The 20,743-nt window shown below is 47.8% G+C and overlaps 14 non-coding genes across 14 annotated transcripts; all 14 read right to left on the reverse strand.

Moving 5' to 3' along the window:
- Nucleotides 1-370: 370 nt before the first annotated feature.
- LOC142730259 (U2 spliceosomal RNA) lies at nt 371-561 on the reverse strand. Its single transcript, XR_012878901.1, has one exon. It is a non-coding gene; the product is annotated as a U2 spliceosomal RNA (small nuclear RNA).
- Nucleotides 562-1,837: 1,276 nt separating this feature from the next.
- Nucleotides 1,838-2,028, reverse strand: LOC142730261 (U2 spliceosomal RNA). Its single transcript, XR_012878903.1, has one exon. It is a non-coding gene; the product is annotated as a U2 spliceosomal RNA (small nuclear RNA).
- A 1,287-nt stretch (nt 2,029-3,315) lies between these two features.
- LOC142730238 (U2 spliceosomal RNA) lies at nt 3,316-3,506 on the reverse strand. Its single transcript, XR_012878886.1, has one exon. It is a non-coding gene; the product is annotated as a U2 spliceosomal RNA (small nuclear RNA).
- Nucleotides 3,507-4,774: 1,268 nt separating this feature from the next.
- On the reverse strand, nt 4,775-4,965 carry LOC142730262 (U2 spliceosomal RNA). The gene has a single exon (XR_012878904.1). It is a non-coding gene; the product is annotated as a U2 spliceosomal RNA (small nuclear RNA).
- Nucleotides 4,966-6,261: 1,296 nt separating this feature from the next.
- LOC142730264 (U2 spliceosomal RNA) lies at nt 6,262-6,452 on the reverse strand. The gene has a single exon (XR_012878905.1). It is a non-coding gene; the product is annotated as a U2 spliceosomal RNA (small nuclear RNA).
- A 1,284-nt stretch (nt 6,453-7,736) lies between these two features.
- On the reverse strand, nt 7,737-7,927 carry LOC142730265 (U2 spliceosomal RNA). The gene has a single exon (XR_012878906.1). It is a non-coding gene; the product is annotated as a U2 spliceosomal RNA (small nuclear RNA).
- A 1,300-nt stretch (nt 7,928-9,227) lies between these two features.
- Nucleotides 9,228-9,418, reverse strand: LOC142730266 (U2 spliceosomal RNA). The gene has a single exon (XR_012878907.1). It is a non-coding gene; the product is annotated as a U2 spliceosomal RNA (small nuclear RNA).
- A 1,284-nt stretch (nt 9,419-10,702) lies between these two features.
- Nucleotides 10,703-10,893, reverse strand: LOC142730267 (U2 spliceosomal RNA). The gene has a single exon (XR_012878908.1). It is a non-coding gene; the product is annotated as a U2 spliceosomal RNA (small nuclear RNA).
- A 1,281-nt stretch (nt 10,894-12,174) lies between these two features.
- Nucleotides 12,175-12,365, reverse strand: LOC142730268 (U2 spliceosomal RNA). The gene has a single exon (XR_012878909.1). It is a non-coding gene; the product is annotated as a U2 spliceosomal RNA (small nuclear RNA).
- A 1,292-nt stretch (nt 12,366-13,657) lies between these two features.
- Nucleotides 13,658-13,848, reverse strand: LOC142730269 (U2 spliceosomal RNA). The gene has a single exon (XR_012878910.1). It is a non-coding gene; the product is annotated as a U2 spliceosomal RNA (small nuclear RNA).
- Nucleotides 13,849-15,148: 1,300 nt separating this feature from the next.
- Nucleotides 15,149-15,339, reverse strand: LOC142730270 (U2 spliceosomal RNA). Its single transcript, XR_012878911.1, has one exon. It is a non-coding gene; the product is annotated as a U2 spliceosomal RNA (small nuclear RNA).
- Nucleotides 15,340-16,631: 1,292 nt separating this feature from the next.
- On the reverse strand, nt 16,632-16,822 carry LOC142730271 (U2 spliceosomal RNA). Its single transcript, XR_012878912.1, has one exon. It is a non-coding gene; the product is annotated as a U2 spliceosomal RNA (small nuclear RNA).
- A 1,288-nt stretch (nt 16,823-18,110) lies between these two features.
- LOC142730273 (U2 spliceosomal RNA) lies at nt 18,111-18,301 on the reverse strand. Its single transcript, XR_012878914.1, has one exon. It is a non-coding gene; the product is annotated as a U2 spliceosomal RNA (small nuclear RNA).
- Nucleotides 18,302-19,589: 1,288 nt separating this feature from the next.
- On the reverse strand, nt 19,590-19,780 carry LOC142730275 (U2 spliceosomal RNA). Its single transcript, XR_012878916.1, has one exon. It is a non-coding gene; the product is annotated as a U2 spliceosomal RNA (small nuclear RNA).
- Nucleotides 19,781-20,743: the final 963 nt, after the last annotated feature.

Consider the following 20,743-nt stretch of genomic DNA (forward strand, 5'->3'; position numbering starts at 1 on the left):
CCACTCCACTATTTGACTGTTGTGCTGCATCAATCAATCAATCAATCAATCAATCAATCAATCAATCAATCAGTGGCTGGCTCAGGTGCAGCTCTTTAACTTACCTAAAAGGGAGGGCGGAGAGAAGACAAGGAAGGTGAATGAGGTGTTCCAATGTGAAATGCCGGAAACACAGAAACACAGACGACACACAACAAGAGGTGGCAATCTATTCATTAATTGCATTTAATCAATGAGCTCATTATCACTCATGCATTGTCCAACAGGTGTTGAAATAATGGGATTAAAAGGGGAGATCCCTTCAGAAAGACAGAAACAATAGCAAAGACAAAAAACACTTTTGGAATCTGCTTTTAGTCAACACATAAGGAAAGGGTGCACCGGTCCTGGAAATACTGCAATACCAGGTCAATGCGTGGAGTGGACAGAGCAAGCTCTATTTCCATCTCCCTGTTCTAAAAATCCATTTAATATATGGTCCCCAGATAGGGGACGTATCAGATATTAAACTGATAAGAACAGATACTACACTTGATCTTAGCCAAAAGGCCGAGAAGCGATAACCCGAACGGGCCGCGCGTTGCCCGAGCCTGCCCGATACTGCTGTTCAGCCCTTGCAGCGATTCAGCCTACTTCTAGGCAATTCCATGGGGCCCTGCAGGCTCACACACTCACAGCTACACGGGAGGTGAATAAAGGCCGGAGAGGAAGCCAGACAGGATTTGCTTCTTTTGCTTGCACCACAATGCAGTGCTGAAAGAGGAGGAATCTACATAAAAACGCCTTCCTGGCAACGCCCAAATGCCCTGCTGCCATGCAGATAAACACTGGCAGCGGCAGCAAGTGCATGCCCACAGCCACCCCTTGTTCCTTCACACCTTGTATCAGCTGTAATCCAGTCCAGTCCAGTGCTGCCTGCTGAGCAGCACTGACCAACACTGCCTGGGCCCAGGCTTTTATCTCTGAGGCCCCATTATGATGTCAGAAAGCTGGCTCTGGAATCCTGAGGGCTCCACTATGACACGTGCAAAGTTCCGTCTGAACTTTATATAAGACGGTGAGGCTCAGTCAGTCACTCAGTGTTGCCTGAGAGGGCAACACTGCAACAGCCGGCCGCCAGGCTGTCTTTTTTTTGCACAGCTAGTTGCCTCCAGGAGGCCACAAGAGGGAGACAAGGGACTGCAAAATGGAAAATAGGCATCCACCAACTTTACAGACAACTTCTCCTTGCTCCTACAACCTCCATCCTTGCACAGTTTGTTATTCTTCTAGGTAACATAGTAACAAATCCAAATTGCTGCTCTCTTTGTAGGCAAGCAAGGCTTTGTTGCAACTGCAATTCTTACTTCTTCTTGAAATGTAGGGACGACAGTACATTCCATCACATCCATCTAGTGTACACAGGTAGGTCCATTGTGGCGGGCAGGCGAGCGGGCGGGCTGCTTTATTGGCTGTTTGCTGTTCCCCTACTCCACTCCACTATTTGACTGTTGTGCTGCATCAATCAATCAATCAATCAATCAATCAATCAATCAATCAGTGGCTGGTTCAGGTGCAGCTCTTTAACTTACCTAAAAGGGAGGGCGGAGAGAAGACAAGGAAGGTGAATGAGGTGTTCCAATGTGAAATGCCGGAAACACAGAAACACAGACGACACACAACAAGAGGTGGCAATCTATTCATTAATTGCATTTAATCAATGAGCTCATTATCACTCATGCATTGTCCAACAGGTGTTGAAATAATGGGATTAAAAGGGGAGATCCCTTCAGAAAGACAGAAACAATAGCAAAGACAAAAAACACTTTTGGAATCTGCTTTTAGTCAACACATAAGGAAAGGGTGCACCGGTCCTGGAAATACTGCAATACCAGGTCAATGCGTGGAGTGGACAGAGCAAGCTCTATTTCCATCTCCCTGTTCTAAAAATCCATTTAATATATGGTCCCCAGATAGGGGACGTATCAGATATTAAACTGATAAGAACAGATACTACACTTGATCTTAGCCAAAAGGCCGAGAAGCGATAACCCGAACGGGCCGCGCGTTGCCCGAGCCTGCCGATACTGCTGTTCAGCCCTTGCAGCGATTCAGCCTACTTCTAGGCAATTCCATGGGGCCCTGCAGGCTCACACACTCACAGCTACACGGGAGGTGAATAAAGGCCGGAGAGGAAGCCAGACAGGATTTGCTTCTTTTGCTTGCACCACAATGCAGTGCTGAAAGAGGAGGAATCTACATAAAAACGCCTTCCTGGCAACGCCCAAATGCCCTGCTGCCATGCAGATAAACACTGGCAGCGGCAGCAAGTGCATGCCCACAGCCACCCCTTGTTCCTTCACACCTTGTATCAGCTGTAATCCAGTCCAGTCCAGTGCTGCCTGCTGAGCAGCACTGACCAACACTGCCTGGGCCCAGGCTTTTATCTCTGAGGCCCCATTATGATGTCAGAAAGCTGGCTCTGGAATCCTGAGGGCTCCACTATGACACGTGCAAAGTTCCGTCTGAACTTTATATAAGACGGTGAGGCTCAGTCAGTCACTCAGTGTTGCCTGAGAGGGCAACACTGCAACAGCCGGCCGCCAGGCTGTCTTTTTTTTGCACAGCTAGTTGCCTCCAGGAGGCCACAAGAGGGAGACAAGGGACTGCAAAATGGAAAATAGGCATCCACCAACTTTACAGACAACTTCTCCTTGCTCCTACAACCTCCATCCTTGCACAGTTTGTTATTCTTCTAGGTAACATAGTAACAAATCCAAATTGCTGCTCTCTTTGTAGGCAAGCAAGGCTTTGTTGCAACTGCAATTCTTACTTCTTCTTGAAATGTAGGGACGACAGTACATTCCATCACATCCATCTAGTGTACACAGGTAGGTCCATTGTGGCGGGCAGGCGAGCGGGCGGGCTGCTTTATTGGCTGTTTGCTGTTCCCCTACTCCACTCCACTATTTGACTGTTGTGCTGCATCAATCAATCAATCAATCAATCAATCAATCAATCAATCAATCAATCAATCAGTGGCTGGCTCAGGTGCAGCTCTTTAACTTACCTAAAAGGGAGGGCGGAGAGAAGACAAGGAAGGTGAATGAGGTGTTCCAATGTGAAATGCCGGAAACACAGAAACACAGACGACACACAACAAGAGGTGGCAATCTATTCATTAATTGCATTTAATCAATGAGCTCATTATCACTCATGCATTGTCCAACAGGTGTTGAAATAATGGGATTAAAAGGGGAGATCCCTTCAGAAAGACAGAAACAATAGCAAAGACAAAAAACACTTTTGGAATCTGCTTTTAGTCAACACATAAGGAAAGGGTGCACCGGTCCTTGAAATACTGCAATACCAGGTCAATGCGTGGAGTGGACAGAGCAAGCTCTATTTCCATCTCCCTGTTCTAAAAATCCATTTAATATATGGTCCCCAGATAGGGGACGTATCAGATATTAAACTGATAAGAACAGATACTACACTTGATCTTAGCCAAAAGGCCGAGAAGCGATAACCCGAACGGGCCGCGCGTTGCCCGAGCCTGCCCGATACTGCTGTTCAGCCCTTGCAGCGATTCAGCCTACTTCTAGGCAATTCCATGGGGCCCTGCAGGCTCACACACTCACAGCTACACGGGAGGTGAATAAAGGCCGGAGAGGAAGCCAGACAGGATTTGCTTCTTTTGCTTGCACCACAATGCAGTGCTGAAAGAGGAGGAATCTACATAAAAACGCCTTCCTGGCAACGCCCAAATGCCCTGCTGCCATGCAGATAAACACTGGCAGCGGCAGCAAGTGCATGCCCACAGCCACCCCTTGTTCCTTCACACCTTGTATCAGCTGTAATCCAGTCCAGTCCAGTGCTGCCTGCTGAGCAGCACTGACCAACACTGCCTGGGCCCAGGCTTTTATCTCTGAGGCCCCATTATGATGTCAGAAAGCTGGCTCTGGAATCCTGAGGGCTCCACTATGACACGTGCAAAGTTCCGTCTGAACTTTATATAAGACGGTGAGGCTCAGTCAGTCACTCAGTGTTGCCTGAGAGGGCAACACTGCAACAGCCGGCCGCCAGGCTGTCTTTTTTTTGCACAGCTAGTTGCCTCCAGGAGGCCACAAGAGGGAGACAAGGGACTGCAAAATGGAAAATAGGCATCCACCAACTTTACAGACAACTTCTCCTTGCTCCTACAACCTCCATCCTTGCACAGTTTGTTATTCTTCTAGGTAACATAGTAACAAATCCAAATTGCTGCTCTCTTTGTAGGCAAGCAAGGCTTTGTTGCAACTGCAATTCTTACTTCTTCTTGAAATGTAGGGACGACAGTACATTCCATCACATCCATCTAGTGTACACAGGTAGGTCCATTGTGGCGGGCAGGCGAGCGGGCGGGCTGCTTTATTGGCTGTTTGCTGTTCCCCTACTCCACTCCACTATTTGACTGTTGTGCTGCATCAATCAATCAATCAATCAATCAATCAATCAGTGGCTGGCTCAGGTGCAGCTCTTTAACTTACCTAAAAGGGAGGGCGGAGAGAAGACAAGGAAGGTGAATGAGGTGTTCCAATGTGAAATGCCGGAAACACAGAAACACAGACGACACACAACAAGAGGTGGCAATCTATTCATTAATTGCATTTAATCAATGAGCTCATTATCACTCATGCATTGTCCAACAGGTGTTGAAATAATGGGATTAAAAGGGGAGATCCCTTCAGAAAGACAGAAACAATAGCAAAGACAAAAAACACTTTTGGAATCTGCTTTTAGTCAACACATAAGGAAAGGGTGCACCGGTCCTGGAAATACTGCAATACCAGGTCAATGCGTGGAGTGGACAGAGCAAGCTCTATTTCCATCTCCCTGTTCTAAAAATCCATTTAATATATGGTCCCCAGATAGGGGACGTATCAGATATTAAACTGATAAGAACAGATACTACACTTGATCTTAGCCAAAAGGCCGAGAAGCGATAACCGGTACGGGCCGCGCGTTGCCCGAGCCTGCCCGATACTGCTGTTCAGCCCTTGCAGCGATTCAGCCTACTTCTAGGCAATTCCATGGGGCCCTGCAGGCTCACACACTCACAGCTACACGGGAGGTGAATAAAGGCCGGAGAGGAAGCCAGACAGGATTTGCTTCTTTTGCTTGCACCACAATGCAGTGCTGAAAGAGGAGGAATCTACATAAAAACGCCTTCCTGGCAACGCCCAAATGCCCTGCTGCCATGCAGATAAACACTGGCAGCGGCAGCAAGTGCATGCCCACAGCCACCCCTTGTTCCTTCACACCTTGTATCAGCTGTAATCCAGTCCAGTCCAGTGCTGCCTGCTGAGCAGCACTGACCAACACTGCCTGGGCCCAGGCTTTTATCTCTGAGGCCCCATTATGATGTCAGAAAGCTGGCTCTGGAATCCTGAGGGCTCCACTATGACACGTGCAAAGTTCCGTCTGAACTTTATATAAGACGGTGAGGCTCAGTCAGTCACTCAGTGTTGCCTGAGAGGGCAACACTGCAACAGCCGGCCGCCAGGCTGTCTTTTTTTTGCACAGCTAGTTGCCTCCAGGAGGCCACAAGAGGGAGACAAGGGACTGCAAAATGGAAAATAGGCATCCACCAACTTTACAGACAACTTCTCCTTGCTCCTACAACCTCCATCCTTGCACAGTTTGTTATTCTTCTAGGTAACATAGTAACAAATCCAAATTGCTGCTCTCTTTGTAGGCAAGCAAGGCTTTGTTTCAACTGCAATTCTTACTTCTTCTTGAAATGTAGGGACGACAGTACATTCCATCACATCCATCTAGTGTACACAGGTAGGTCCATTGTGGCGGGCAGGCGAGCGGGCGGGCTGCTTTATTGGCTGTTTGCTGTTCCCCTACTCCACTCCACTATTTGACTGTTGTGCTGCATCAATCAATCAATCAATCAATCAATCAATCAATCAATCAATCAATCAATCAATCAATCAGTGGCTGGCTCAGGTGAAGCTCTTTAACTTACCTAAAAGGGAGGGCGGAGAGAAGACAAGGAAGGTGAATGAGGTGTTCCAATGTGAAATGCCGGAAACACAGAAACACAGACGACACACAACAAGAGGTGGCAATCTATTCATTAATTGCATTTAATCAATGAGCTCATTATCACTCATGCATTGTCCAACAGGTGTTGAAATAATGGGATTAAAAGGGGAGATCCCTTCAGAAAGACAGAAACAATAGCAAAGACAAAAAACACTTTTGGAATCTGCTTTTAGTCAACACATAAGGAAAGGGTGCACCGGTCCTGGAAATACTGCAATACCAGGTCAATGCGTGGAGTGGACAGAGCAAGCTCTATTTCCATCTCCCTGTTCTAAAAATCCATTTAATATATGGTCCCCAGATAGGGGACGTATCAGATATTAAACTGATAAGAACAGATACTACACTTGATCTTAGCCAAAAGGCCGAGAAGCGATAACCCGAACGGGCCGCGCGTTGCCCGAGCCTGCCCGATACTGCTGTTCAGCCCTTGCAGCGATTCAGCCTACTTCTAGGCAATTCCATGGGGCCCTGCAGGCTCACACACTCACAGCTACACGGGAGGTGAATAAAGGCCGGAGAGGAAGCCAGACAGGATTTGCTTCTTTTGCTTGCACCACAATGCAGTGCTGAAAGAGGAGGAATCTACATAAAAACGCCTTCCTGGCAACGCCCAAATGCCCTGCTGCCATGCAGATAAACACTGGCAGCGGCAGCAAGTGCATGCCCACAGCCACCCCTTGTTCCTTCACACCTTGTATCAGCTGTAATCCAGTCCAGTCCAGTGCTGCCTGCTGAGCAGCACTGACCAACACTGCCTGGGCCCAGGCTTTTATCTCTGAGGCCCCATTATGATGTCAGAAAGCTGGCTCTGGAATCCTGAGGGCTCCACTATGACACGTGCAAAGTTCCGTCTGAACTTTATATAAGACGGTGAGGCTCAGTCAGTCACTCAGTGTTGCCTGAGAGGGCAACACTGCAACAGCCGGCCGCCAGGCTGTCTTTTTTTTGCACAGCTAGTTGCCTCCAGGAGGCCACAAGAGGGAGACAAGGGACTGCAAAATGGAAAATAGGCATCCACCAACTTTACAGACAACTTCTCCTTGCTCCTACAACCTCCATCCTTGCACAGTTTGTTATTCTTCTAGGTAACATAGTAACAAATCCAAATTGCTGCTCTCTTTGTAGGCAAGCAAGGCTTTGTTGCAACTGCAATTCTTACTTCTTCTTGAAATGTAGGGACGACAGTACATTCCATCACATCCATCTAGTGTACACAGGTAGGTCCATTGTGGCGGGCAGGCGAGCGGGCGGGCTGCTTTATTGGCTGTTTGCTGTTCCCCTACTCCACTCCACTATTTGACTGTTGTGCTGCATCAATCAATCAATCAATCAATCAATCAATCAATCAATCAATCAATCAGTGGCTGGCTCAGGTGCAGCTCTTTAACTTACCTAAAAGGGAGGGCGGAGAGAAGACAAGGAAGGTGAATGAGGTGTTCCAATGTGAAATGCCGGAAACACAGAAACACAGACGACACACAACAAGAGGTGGCAATCTATTCATTAATTGCATTTAATCAATGAGCTCATTATCACTCATGCATTGTCCAACAGGTGTTGAAATAATGGGATTAAAAGGGGAGATCCCTTCAGAAAGACAGAAACAATAGCAAAGACAAAAAACACTTTTGGAATCTGCTTTTAGTCAACACATAAGGAAAGGGTGCACCGGTCCTGGAAATACTGCAATACCAGGTCAATGCGTGGAGTGGACAGAGCAAGCTCTATTTCCATCTCCCTGTTCTAAAAATCCATTTAATATATGGTCCCCAGATAGGGGACGTATCAGATATTAAACTGATAAGAACAGATACTACACTTGATCTTAGCCAAAAGGCCGAGAAGCGATAACCCGAACGGGCCGCGCGTTGCCCGAGCCTGCCCGATACTGCTGTTCAGCCCTTGCAGCGATTCAGCCTACTTCTAGGCAATTCCATGGGGCCCTGCAGGCTCACACACTCACAGCTACACGGGAGGTGAATAAAGGCCGGAGAGGAAGCCAGACAGGATTTGCTTCTTTTGCTTGCACCACAATGCAGTGCTGAAAGAGGAGGAATCTACATAAAAACGCCTTCCTGGCAACGCCCAAATGCCCTGCTGCCATGCAGATAAACACTGGCAGCGGCAGCAAGTGCATGCCCACAGCCACCCCTTGTTCCTTCACACCTTGTATCAGCTGTAATCCAGTCCAGTCCAGTGCTGCCTGCTGAGCAGCACTGACCAACACTGCCTGGGCCCAGGCTTTTATCTCTGAGGCCCCATTATGATGTCAGAAAGCTGGCTCTGGAATCCTGAGGGCTCCACTATGACACGTGCAAAGTTCCGTCTGAACTTTATATAAGACGGTGAGGCTCAGTCAGTCACTCAGTGTTGCCTGAGAGGGCAACACTGCAACAGCCGGCCGCCAGGCTGTCTTTTTTTTGCACAGCTAGTTGCCTCCAGGAGGCCACAAGAGGGAGACAAGGGACTGCAAAATGGAAAATAGGCATCCACCAACTTTACAGACAACTTCTCCTTGCTCCTACAACCTCCATCCTTGCACAGTTTGTTATTCTTCTAGGTAACATAGTAACAAATCCAAATTGCTGCTCTCTTTGTAGGCAAGCAAGGCTTTGTTGCAACTGCAATTCTTACTTCTTCTTGAAATGTAGGGACGACAGTACATTCCATCACATCCATCTAGTGTACACAGGTAGGTCCATTGTGGCGGGCAGGCGAGCGGGCGGGCTGCTTTATTGGCTGTTTGCTGTTCCCCTACTCCACTCCACTATTTGACTGTTGTGCTGCATCAATCAATCAATCAATCAATCAATCAATCAATCAATCAATCAATCAATCAATCAATCAATCAGTGGCTGGCTCAGGTGCAGCTCTTTAACTTACCTAAAAGGGAGGGCGGAGAGAAGACAAGGAAGGTGAATGAGGTGTTCCAATGTGAAATGCCGGAAACACAGAAACACAGACGACACACAACAAGAGGTGGCAATCTATTCATTAATTGCATTTAATCAATGAGCTCATTATCACTCATGCATTGTCCAACAGGTGTTGAAATAATGGGATTAAAAGGGGAGATCCCTTCAGAAAGACAGAAACAATAGCAAAGACAAAAAACACTTTTGGAATCTGCTTTTAGTCAACACATAAGGAAAGGGTGCACCGGTCCTGGAAATACTGCAATACCAGGTCAATGCGTGGAGTGGACAGAGCAAGCTCTATTTCCATCTCCCTGTTCTAAAAATCCATTTAATATATGGTCCCCAGATAGGGGACGTATCAGATATTAAACTGATAAGAACAGATACTACACTTGATCTTAGCCAAAAGGCCGAGAAGCGATAACCCGAACGGGCCGCGCGTTGCCCGAGCCTGCCCGATACTGCTGTTCAGCCCTTGCAGCGATTCAGCCTACTTCTAGGCAATTCCATGGGGCCCTGCAGGCTCACACACTCACAGCTACACGGGAGGTGAATAAAGGCCGGAGAGGAAGCCAGACAGGATTTGCTTCTTTTGCTTGCACCACAATGCAGTGCTGAAAGAGGAGGAATCTACATAAAAACGCCTTCCTGGCAACGCCCAAATGCCCTGCTGCCATGCAGATAAACACTGGCAGCGGCAGCAAGTGCATGCCCACAGCCACCCCTTGTTCCTTCACACCTTGTATCAGCTGTAATCCAGTCCAGTCCAGTGCTGCCTGCTGAGCAGCACTGACCAACACTGCCTGGGCCCAGGCTTTTATCTCTGAGGCCCCATTATGATGTCAGAAAGCTGGCTCTGGAATCCTGAGGGCTCCACTATGACACGTGCAAAGTTCCGTCTGAACTTTATATAAGACGGTGAGGCTCAGTCAGTCACTCAGTGTTGCCTGAGAGGGCAACACTGCAACAGCCGGCCGCCAGGCTGTCTTTTTTTTGCACAGCTAGTTGCCTCCAGGAGGCCACAAGAGGGAGACAAGGGACTGCAAAATGGAAAATAGGCATCCACCAACTTTACAGACAACTTCTCCTTGCTCCTACAACCTCCATCCTTGCACAGTTTGTTATTCTTCTAGGTAACATAGTAACAAATCCAAATTGCTGCTCTCTTTGTAGGCAAGCAAGGCTTTGTTGCAACTGCAATTCTTACTTCTTCTTGAAATGTAGGGACGACAGTACATTCCATCACATCCATCTAGTGTACACAGGTAGGTCCATTGTGGCGGGCAGGCGAGCGGGCGGGCTGCTTTATTGGCTGTTTGCTGTTCCCCTACTCCACTCCACTATTTGACTGTTGTGCTGCATCAATCAATCAATCAATCAATCAATCAATCAATCAATCAATCAATCAGTGGCTGGCTCAGGTGCAGCTCTTTAACTTACCTAAAAGGGAGGGCGGAGAGAAGACAAGGAAGGTGAATGAGGTGTTCCAATGTGAAATGCCGGAAACACAGAAACACAGACGACACACAACAAGAGGTGGCAATCTATTCATTAATTGCATTTAATCAATGAGCTCATTATCACTCATGCATTGTCCAACAGGTGTTGAAATAATGGGATTAAAAGGGGAGATCCCTTCAGAAAGACAGAAACAATAGCAAAGACAAAAAACACTTTTGGAATCTGCTTTTAGTCAACACATAAGGAAAGGGTGCACCGGTCCTGGAAATACTGCAATACCAGGTCAATGCGTGGAGTGGACAGAGCAAGCTCTATTTCCATCTCCCTGTTCTAAAAATCCATTTAATATATGGTCCCCAGATAGGGGACGTATCAGATATTAAACTGATAAGAACAGATACTACACTTGATCTTAGCCAAAAGGCCGAGAAGCGATAACCCGAACGGGCCGCGCGTTGCCCGAGCCTGCCCGATACTGCTGTTCAGCCCTTGCAGCGATTCAGCCTACTTCTAGGCAATTCCATGGGGCCCTGCAGGCTCACACACTCACAGCTACACGGGAGGTGAATAAAGGCCGGAGAGGAAGCCAGACAGGATTTGCTTCTTTTGCTTGCACCACAATGCAGTGCTGAAAGAGGAGGAATCTACATAAAAACGCCTTCCTGGCAACGCCCAAATGCCCTGCTGCCATGCAGATAAACACTGGCAGCGGCAGCAAGTGCATGCCCACAGCCACCCCTTGTTCCTTCACACCTTGTATCAGCTGTAATCCAGTCCAGTCCAGTGCTGCCTGCTGAGCAGCACTGACCAACACTGCCTGGGCCCAGGCTTTTATCTCTGAGGCCCCATTATGATGTCAGAAAGCTGGCTCTGGAATCCTGAGGGCTCCACTATGACACGTGCAAAGTTCCGTCTGAACTTTATATAAGACGGTGAGGCTCAGTCAGTCACTCAGTGTTGCCTGAGAGGGCAACACTGCAACAGCCGGCCGCCAGGCTGTCTTTTTTTTGCACAGCTAGTTGCCTCCAGGAGGCCACAAGAGGGAGACAAGGGACTGCAAAATGGAAAATAGGCATCCACCAACTTTACAGACAACTTCTCCTTGCTCCTACAACCTCCATCCTTGCACAGTTTGTTATTCTTCTAGGTAACATAGTAACAAATCCAAATTGCTGCTCTCTTTGTAGGCAAGCAAGGCTTTGTTGCAACTGCAATTCTTACTTCTTCTTGAAATGTAGGGACGACAGTACATTCCATCACATCCATCTAGTGTACACAGGTAGGTCCATTGTGGCGGGCAGGCGAGCGGGCGGGCTGCTTTATTGGCTGTTTGCTGTTCCCCTACTCCACTCCACTATTTGACTGTTGTGCTGCAATCAATCAATCAATCAATCAATCAATCAATCAATCAATCAATCAGTGGCTGGCTCAGGTGCAGCTCTTTAACTTACCTAAAAGGGAGGGCGGAGAGAAGACAAGGAAGGTGAATGAGGTGTTCCAATGTGAAATGCCGGAAACACAGAAACACAGACGACACACAACAAGAGGTGGCAATCTATTCATTAATTGCATTTAATCAATGAGCTCATTATCACTCATGCATTGTCCAACAGGTGTTGAAATAATGGGATTAAAAGGGGAGATCCCTTCAGAAAGACAGAAACAATAGCAAAGACAAAAAACACTTTTGGAATCTGCTTTTAGTCAACACATAAGGAAAGGGTGCACCGGTCCTGGAAATACTGCAATACCAGGTCAATGCGTGGAGTGGACAGAGCAAGCTCTATTTCCATCTCCCTGTTCTAAAAATCCATTTAATATATGGTCCCCAGATAGGGGACGTATCAGATATTAAACTGATAAGAACAGATACTACACTTGATCTTAGCCAAAAGGCCGAGAAGCGATAACCCGAACGGGCCGCGCGTTGCCCGAGCCTGCCCGATACTGCTGTTCAGCCCTTGCAGCGATTCAGCCTACTTCTAGGCAATTCCATGGGGCCCTGCAGGCTCACACACTCACAGCTACACGGGAGGTGAATAAAGGCCGGAGAGGAAGCCAGACAGGATTTGCTTCTTTTGCTTGCACCACAATGCAGTGCTGAAAGAGGAGGAATCTACATAAAAACGCCTTCCTGGCAACGCCCAAATGCCCTGCTGCCATGCAGATAAACACTGGCAGCGGCAGCAAGTGCATGCCCACAGCCACCCCTTGTTCCTTCACACCTTGTATCAGCTGTAATCCAGTCCAGTCCAGTGCTGCCTGCTGAGCAGCACTGACCAACACTGCCTGGGCCCAGGCTTTTATCTCTGAGGCCCCATTATGATGTCAGAAAGCTGGCTCTGGAATCCTGAGGGCTCCACTATGACACGTGCAAAGTTCCGTCTGAACTTTATATAAGACGGTGAGGCTCAGTCAGTCACTCAGTGTTGCCTGAGAGGGCAACACTGCAACAGCCGGCCGCCAGGCTGTCTTTTTTTTGCACAGCTAGTTGCCTCCAGGAGGCCACAAGAGGGAGACAAGGGACTGCAAAATGGAAAATAGGCATCCACCAACTTTACAGACAACTTCTCCTTGCTCCTACAACCTCCATCCTTGCACAGTTTGTTATTCTTCTAGGTAACATAGTAACAAATCCAAATTGCTGCTCTCTTTGTAGGCAAGCAAGGCTTTGTTGCAACTGCAATTCTTACTTCTTCTTGAAATGTAGGGACGACAGTACATTCCATCACATCCATCTAGTGTACACAGGTAGGTCCATTGTGGCGGGCAGGCGAGCGGGCGGGCTGCTTTATTGGCTGTTTGCTGTTCCCCTACTCCACTCCACTATTTGACTGTTGTGCTGCATCAATCAATCAATCAATTAATCAATCAATCAATCAATCAATCAATCAATCAATCAGTGGCTGGCTCAGGTGCAGCTCTTTAACTTACCTAAAAGGGAGGGCGGAGAGAAGACAAGGAAGGTGAATGAGGTGTTCCAATGTGAAATGCCGGAAACACAGAAACACAGACGACACACAACAAGAGGTGGCAATCTATTCATTAATTGCATTTAATCAATGAGCTCATTATCACTCATGCATTGTCCAACAGGTGTTGAAATAATGGGATTAAAAGGGGAGATCCCTTCAGAAAGACAGAAACAATAGCAAAGACAAAAAACACTTTTGGAATCTGCTTTTAGTCAACACATAAGGAAAGGGTGCACCGGTCCTGGAAATACTGCAATACCAGGTCAATGCGTGGAGTGGACAGAGCAAGCTCTATTTCCATCTCCCTGTTCTAAAAATCCATTTAATATATGGTCCCCAGATAGGGGACGTATCAGATATTAAACTGATAAGAACAGATACTACACTTGATCTTAGCCAAAAGGCCGAGAAGCGATAACCCGAACGGGCCGCGCGTTGCCCGAGCCTGCCCGATACTGCTGTTCAGCCCTTGCAGCGATTCAGCCTACTTCTAGGCAATTCCATGGGGCCCTGCAGGCTCACACACTCACAGCTACACGGGAGGTGAATAAAGGCCGGAGAGGAAGCCAGACAGGATTTGCTTCTTTTGCTTGCACCACAATGCAGTGCTGAAAGAGGAGGAATCTACATAAAAACGCCTTCCTGGCAACGCCCAAATGCCCTGCTGCCATGCAGATAAACACTGGCAGCGGCAGCAAGTGCATGCCCACAGCCACCCCTTGTTCCTTCACACCTTGTATCAGCTGTAATCCAGTCCAGTCCAGTGCTGCCTGCTGAGCAGCACTGACCAACACTGCCTGGGCCCAGGCTTTTATCTCTGAGGCCCCATTATGATGTCAGAAAGCTGGCTCTGGAATCCTGAGGGCTCCACTATGACACGTGCAAAGTTCCGTCTGAACTTTATATAAGACGGTGAGGCTCAGTCAGTCACTCAGTGTTGCCTGAGAGGGCAACACTGCAACAGCCGGCCGCCAGGCTGTCTTTTTTTTGCACAGCTAGTTGCCTCCAGGAGGCCACAAGAGGGAGACAAGGGACTGCAAAATGGAAAATAGGCATCCACCAACTTTACAGACAACTTCTCCTTGCTCCTACAACCTCCATCCTTGCACAGTTTGTTATTCTTCTAGGTAACATAGTAACAAATCCAAATTGCTGCTCTCTTTGTAGGCAAGCAAGGCTTTGTTGCAACTGCAATTCTTACTTCTTCTTGAAATGTAGGGACGACAGTACATTCCATCACATCCATCTAGTGTACACAGGTAGGTCCATTGTGGCGGGCAGGCGAGCGGGCGGGCTGCTTTATTGGCTGTTTGCTGTTCCCCTACTCCACTCCACTATTTGACTGTTGTGCTGCATCAATCAATCAATCAATCAATCAATCAATCAATCAATCAATCAATCAATCAATCAATCAATCAGTGGCTGGCTCAGGTGCAGCTCTTTAACTTACCTAAAAGGGAGGGCGGAGAGAAGACAAGGAAGGTGAATGAGGTGTTCCAATGTGAAATGCCGGAAACACAGAAACACAGACGACACACAACAAGAGATGGCAATCTATTCATTAATTGCATTTAATCAATGAGCTCATTATCACTCATGCATTGTCCAACAGGTGTTGAAATAATGGGATTAAAAGGGGAGATCCCTTCAGAAAGACAGAAACAATAGCAAAGACAAAAAACACTTTTGGAATCTGCTTTTAGTCAACACATAAGGAAAGGGTGCACCGGTCCTGGAAATACTGCAATACCAGGTCAATGCGTGGAGTGGACAGAGCAAGCTCTATTTCCATCTCCCTGTTCTAAAAATCCATTTAATATATGGTCCCCAGATAGGGGACGTATCAGATATTAAACTGATAAGAACAGATACTACACTTGATCTTAGCCAAAAGGCCGAGAAGCGATAACCCGAACGGGCCGCGCGTTGCCCGAGCCTGCCCGATACTGCTGTTCAGCCCTTGCAGCGATTCAGCCTACTTCTAGGCAATTCCATGGGGCCCTGCAGGCTCACACACTCACAGCTACACGGGAGGTGAATAAAGGCCGGAGAGGAAGCCAGACAGGATTTGCTTCTTTTGCTTGCACCACAATGCAGTGCTGAAAGAGGAGGAATCTACATAAAAACGCCTTCCTGGCAACGCCCAAATGCCCTGCTGCCATGCAGATAAACACTGGCAGCGGCAGCAAGTGCATGCCCACAGCCACCCCTTGTTCCTTCACACCTTGTATCAGCTGTAATCCAGTCCAGTCCAGTGCTGCCTGCTGAGCAGCACTGACCAACACTGCCTGGGCCCAGGCTTTTATCTCTGAGGCCCCATTATGATGTCAGAAAGCTGGCTCTGGAATCCTGAGGGCTCCACTATGACACGTGCAAAGTTCCGTCTGAACTTTATATAAGACGGTGAGGCTCAGTCAGTCACTCAGTGTTGCCTGAGAGGGCAACACTGCAACAGCCGGCCGCCAGGCTGTCTTTTTTTTGCACAGCTAGTTGCCTCCAGGAGGCCACAAGAGGGAGACAAGGGACTGCAAAATGGAAAATAGGCATCCACCAACTTTACAGACAACTTCTCCTTGCTCCTACAACCTCCATCCTTGCACAGTTTGTTATTCTTCTAGGTAACATAGTAACAAATCCAAATTGCTGCTCTCTTTGTAGGCAAGCAAGGCTTTGTTGCAACTGCAATTCTTACTTCTTCTTGAAATGTAGGGACGACAGTACATTCCATCACATCCATCTAGTGTACACAGGTAGGTCCATTGTGGCGGGCAGGCAAGCGGGCGGGCTGCTTTATTGGCTGTTTGCTGTTCCCCTACTCCACTCCACTATTTGACTGTTGTGCTGCATCAATCAATCAATCAATCAATCAATCAATCAATCAATCAATCAATCAATCAGTGGCTGGCTCAGGTGCAGCTCTTTAACTTACCTAAAAGGGAGGGCGGAGAGAAGACAAGGAAGGTGAATGAGGTGTTCCAATGTGAAATGCCGGAAACACAGAAACACAGACGACACACAACAAGAGGTGGCAATCTATTCATTAATTGCATTTAATCAATGAGCTCATTATCACTCATGCATTGTCCAACAGGTGTTGAAATAATGGGATTAAAAGGGGAGATCCATCCCTTCAGAAAGACAGAAACAATAGCAAAGACAAAAAACACTTTTGGAATCTGCTTTTAGTCAACACATAAGGAAAGGGTGCACCGGTCCTGGAAATACTGCAATACCAGGTCAATGCGTGGAGTGGACAGAGCAAGCTCTATTTCCATCTCCCTGTTCTAAAAATCCATTTAATATATGGTCCCCAGATAGGGGACGTATCAGATATTAAACTGATAAGAACAGATACTACACTTGATCTTAGCCAAAAGGCCGAGAAGCGATAACCCGAACGGGCCGCGCGTTGCCCGAGCCTGCCCGATACTGCTGTTCAGCCCTTGCAGCGATTCAGCCTACTTCTAGGCAATTCCATGGGGCCCTGCAGGCTCACACACTCACAGCTACACGGGAGGTGAATAAAGGCCGGAGAGGAAGCCAGACAGGATTTGCTTCTTTTGCTTGCACCACAATGCAGTGCTGAAAGAGGAGGAATCTACATAAAAACGCCTTCCTGGCAACGCCCAAATGCCCTGCTGCCATGCAGATAAACACTGGCAGCGGCAGCAAGTGCATGCCCACAGCCACCCCTTGTTCCTTCACACCTTGTATCAGCTGTAATCCAGTCCAGTCCAGTGCTGCCTGCTGAGCAGCACTGACCAACACTGCCTGGGCCCAGGCTTTTATCTCTGAGGCCCCATTATGATGTCAGAAAGCTGGCTCTGGAATCCTGAGGGCTCCACTATGACACGTGCAAAGTTCCGTCTGAACTTTATATAAGACGGTGAGGCTCAGTCAGTCACTCAGTGTTGCCTGAGAGGGCAACACTGCAACAGCCGGCCGCCAGGCTGTCTTTTTTGTGCACAGCTAGTTGCCTCCAGGAGGCCACAAGAGGGAGACAAGGGACTGCAAAATGGAAAATAGGCATCCACCAACTTTACAGACAACTTCTCCTTGCTCCTACAACCTCCATCCTTGCACAGTTTGTTATTCTTCTAGGTAACATAGTAACAAATCCAAATTGCTGCTCTCTTTGTAGGCAAGCAAGGCTTTGTTGCAACTGCAATTCTTACTTCTTCTTGAAATGTAGGGACGACAGTACATTCCATCACATCCATCTAGTGTACACAGGTAGGTCCATTGTGGCGGGCAGGCGAGCGGGCGGGCTGCTTTATTGGCTGTTTGCTGTTCCCCTACTCCACTCCACTATTTGACTGTTGTGCTGCATCAATCAATCAATCAATCAATCAATCAATCAATCAATCAATCAATCAATCAGTGGCTGGCTCAGGTGCAGCTCTTTAACTTACCTAAAAGGGAGGGCGGAGAGAAGACAAGGAAGGTGAATGAGGTGTTCCAATGTAAAATGCCGGAAACACAGAAACACAGACGACACACAACAAGAGGTGGCAATCTATTCATTAATTGCATTTAATCAATGAGCTCATTATCACTCATGCATTGTCCAACAGGTGTTGAAATAATGGGATTAAAAGGGGAGATCCCTTCAGAAAGACAGAAACAATAGCAAAGACAAAAAACACTTTTGGAATCTGCTTTTAGTCAACACATAAGGAAAGGGTGCACCGGTCCTGGAAATACTGCAATACCAGGTCAATGCGTGGAGTGGACAGAGCAAGCTCTATTTCCATCTCCCTGTTCTAAAAATCCATTTAATATATGGTCCCCAGATAGGGGACGTATCAGATATTAAACTGATAAGAACAGATACTACACTTGATCTTAGCCAAAAGGCCGAGAAGCGATAACCCGAACGGGCCGCGCGTTGCCCGAGCCTGCCCGATACTGCTGTTCAGCCCTTGCAGCGATTCAGCCTACTTCTAGGCAATTCCATGGGGCCCTGCAGGCTCACACACTCACAGCTACACGGGAGGTGAATAAAGGCCGGAGAGGAAGCCAGACAGGATTTGCTTCTTTTGCTTGCACCACAATGCAGTGCTGAAAGAGGAGGAATCTACATAAAAACGCCTTCCTGGCAACGCCCAAATGCCCTGCTGCCATGCAGATAAACACTGGCAGCGGCAGCAAGTGCATGCCCACAGCCACCCCTTGTTCCTTCACACCTTGTATCAGCTGTAATCCAGTCCAGTCCAGTGCTGCCTGCTGAGCAGCACTGACCAACACTGCCTGGGCCCAGGCTTTTATCTCTGAGGCCCCATTATGATGTCAGAAAGCTGGCTCTGGAATCCTGAGGGCTCCACTATGACACGTGCAAAGTTCCGTCTGAACTTTATATAAGACGGTGAGGCTCAGTCAGTCACTCAGTGTTGCCTGAGAGGGCAACACTGCAACAGCCGGCCGCCAGGCTGTCTTTTTTTTGCACAGCTAGTTGCCTCCAGGAGGCCACAAGAGGGAGACAAGGGACTGCAAAATGGAAAATAGGCATCCACCAACTTTACAGACAACTTCTCCTTGCTCCTACAACCTCCATCCTTGCACAGTTTGTTATTCTTCTAGGTAACATAGTAACAAATCCAAATTGCTGCTCTCTTTGTAGGCAAGCAAGGCTTTGTTGCAACTGCAATTCTTACTTCTTCTTGAAATGTAGGGACGACAGTACATTCCATCACATCCATCTAGTGTACACAGGTAGGTCCATTGTGGCGGGCAGGCGAGCGGGCGGGCTGCTTTATTGGCTGTTTGCTGTTCCCCTACTCCACTCCACTATTTGACTGTTGTGCTGCATCAATCAATCAATCAATCAATCAATCAATCAATCAATCAATCAATCAATCAGTGGCTGGCTCAGGTGCAGCTCTTTAACTTACCTAAAAGGGAGGGCGGAGAGAAGACAAGGAAGGTGAATGAGGTGTTCCAATGTGAAATGCCGGAAACACAGAAACACAGACGACACACAACAAGAGATGGCAATCTATTCATTAATTGCATTTAATCAATGAGCTCATTATCACTCATGCATTGTCCAACAGGTGTTGAAATAATGGGATTAAAAGGGGAGATCCCTTCAGAAAGACAGAAACAATAGCAAAGACAAAAAACACTTTTGGAATCTGCTTTTAGTCAACACATAAGGAAAGGGTGCACCGGTCCTGGAAATACTGCAATACCAGGTCAATGCGTGGAGTGGACAGAGCAAGCTCTATTTCCATCTCCCTGTTCTAAAAATCCATTTAATATATGGTCCCCAGATAGGGGACGTATCAGATATTAAACTGATAAGAACAGATACTACACTTGATCTTAGCCAAAAGGCCGAGAAGCGATAACCCGAACGGGCCGCGCGTTGCCCGAGCCTGCCCGATACTGCTGTTCAGCCCTTGCAGCGATTCAGCCTACTTCTAGGCAATTCCATGGGGCCCTGCAGGCTCACACACTCACAGCTACACGGGAGGTGAATAAAGGCCGGAGAGGAAGCCAGACAGGATTTGCTTCTTTTGCTTGCACCACAATGCAGTGCTGAAAGAGGAGGAATCTACATAAAAACGCCTTCCTGGCAACGCCCAAATGCCCTGCTGCCATGCAGATAAACACTGGCAGCGGCAGCAAGTGCATGCCCACAGCCACCCCTTGTTCCTTCACACCTTGTATCAGCTGTAATCCAGTCCAGTCCAGTGCTGCCTGCTGAGCAGCACTGACCAACACTGCCTGGGCCCAGGCTTTTATCTCTGAGGCCCCATTATGATGTCAGAAAGCTGGCTCTGGAATCCTGAGGGCTCCACTATGACACGTGCAAAGTTCCGTCTGAACTTTATATAAGACGGTGAGGCTCAGTCAGTCACTCAGTGTTGCCTGAGAGGGCAACACTGCAACAGCCGGCCGCCAGGCTGTCTTTTTTTTGCACAGCTAGTTGCCTCCAGGAGGCCACAAGAGGGAGACAAGGGACTGCAAAATGGAAAATAGGCATCCACCAACTTTACAGACAACTTCTCCTTGCTCCTACAACCTCCATCCTTGCACAGTTTGTTATTCTTCTAGGTAACATAGTAACAAATCCAAATTGCTGCTCTCTTTGTAGGCAAGCAAGGCTTTGTTGCAACTGCAATTCTTACTTCTTCTTGAAATGTAGGGACGACAGTACATTCCATCACATCCATCTAGTGTACACAGGTAGGTCCATTGTGGCGGGCAGGCGAGCGGGCGGGCTGCTTTATTGGCTGTTTGCTGTTCCCCTACTCCACTCCACTATTTGACTGTTGTGCTGCATCAATCAATCAATCAATCAATCAA

Source organism: Rhinoderma darwinii, unplaced genomic scaffold (genome assembly GCF_050947455.1).
Source record: "Rhinoderma darwinii isolate aRhiDar2 unplaced genomic scaffold, aRhiDar2.hap1 Scaffold_742, whole genome shotgun sequence".
In the NCBI taxonomy this organism is placed as follows: domain Eukaryota; kingdom Metazoa; phylum Chordata; class Amphibia; order Anura; family Rhinodermatidae; genus Rhinoderma; species Rhinoderma darwinii.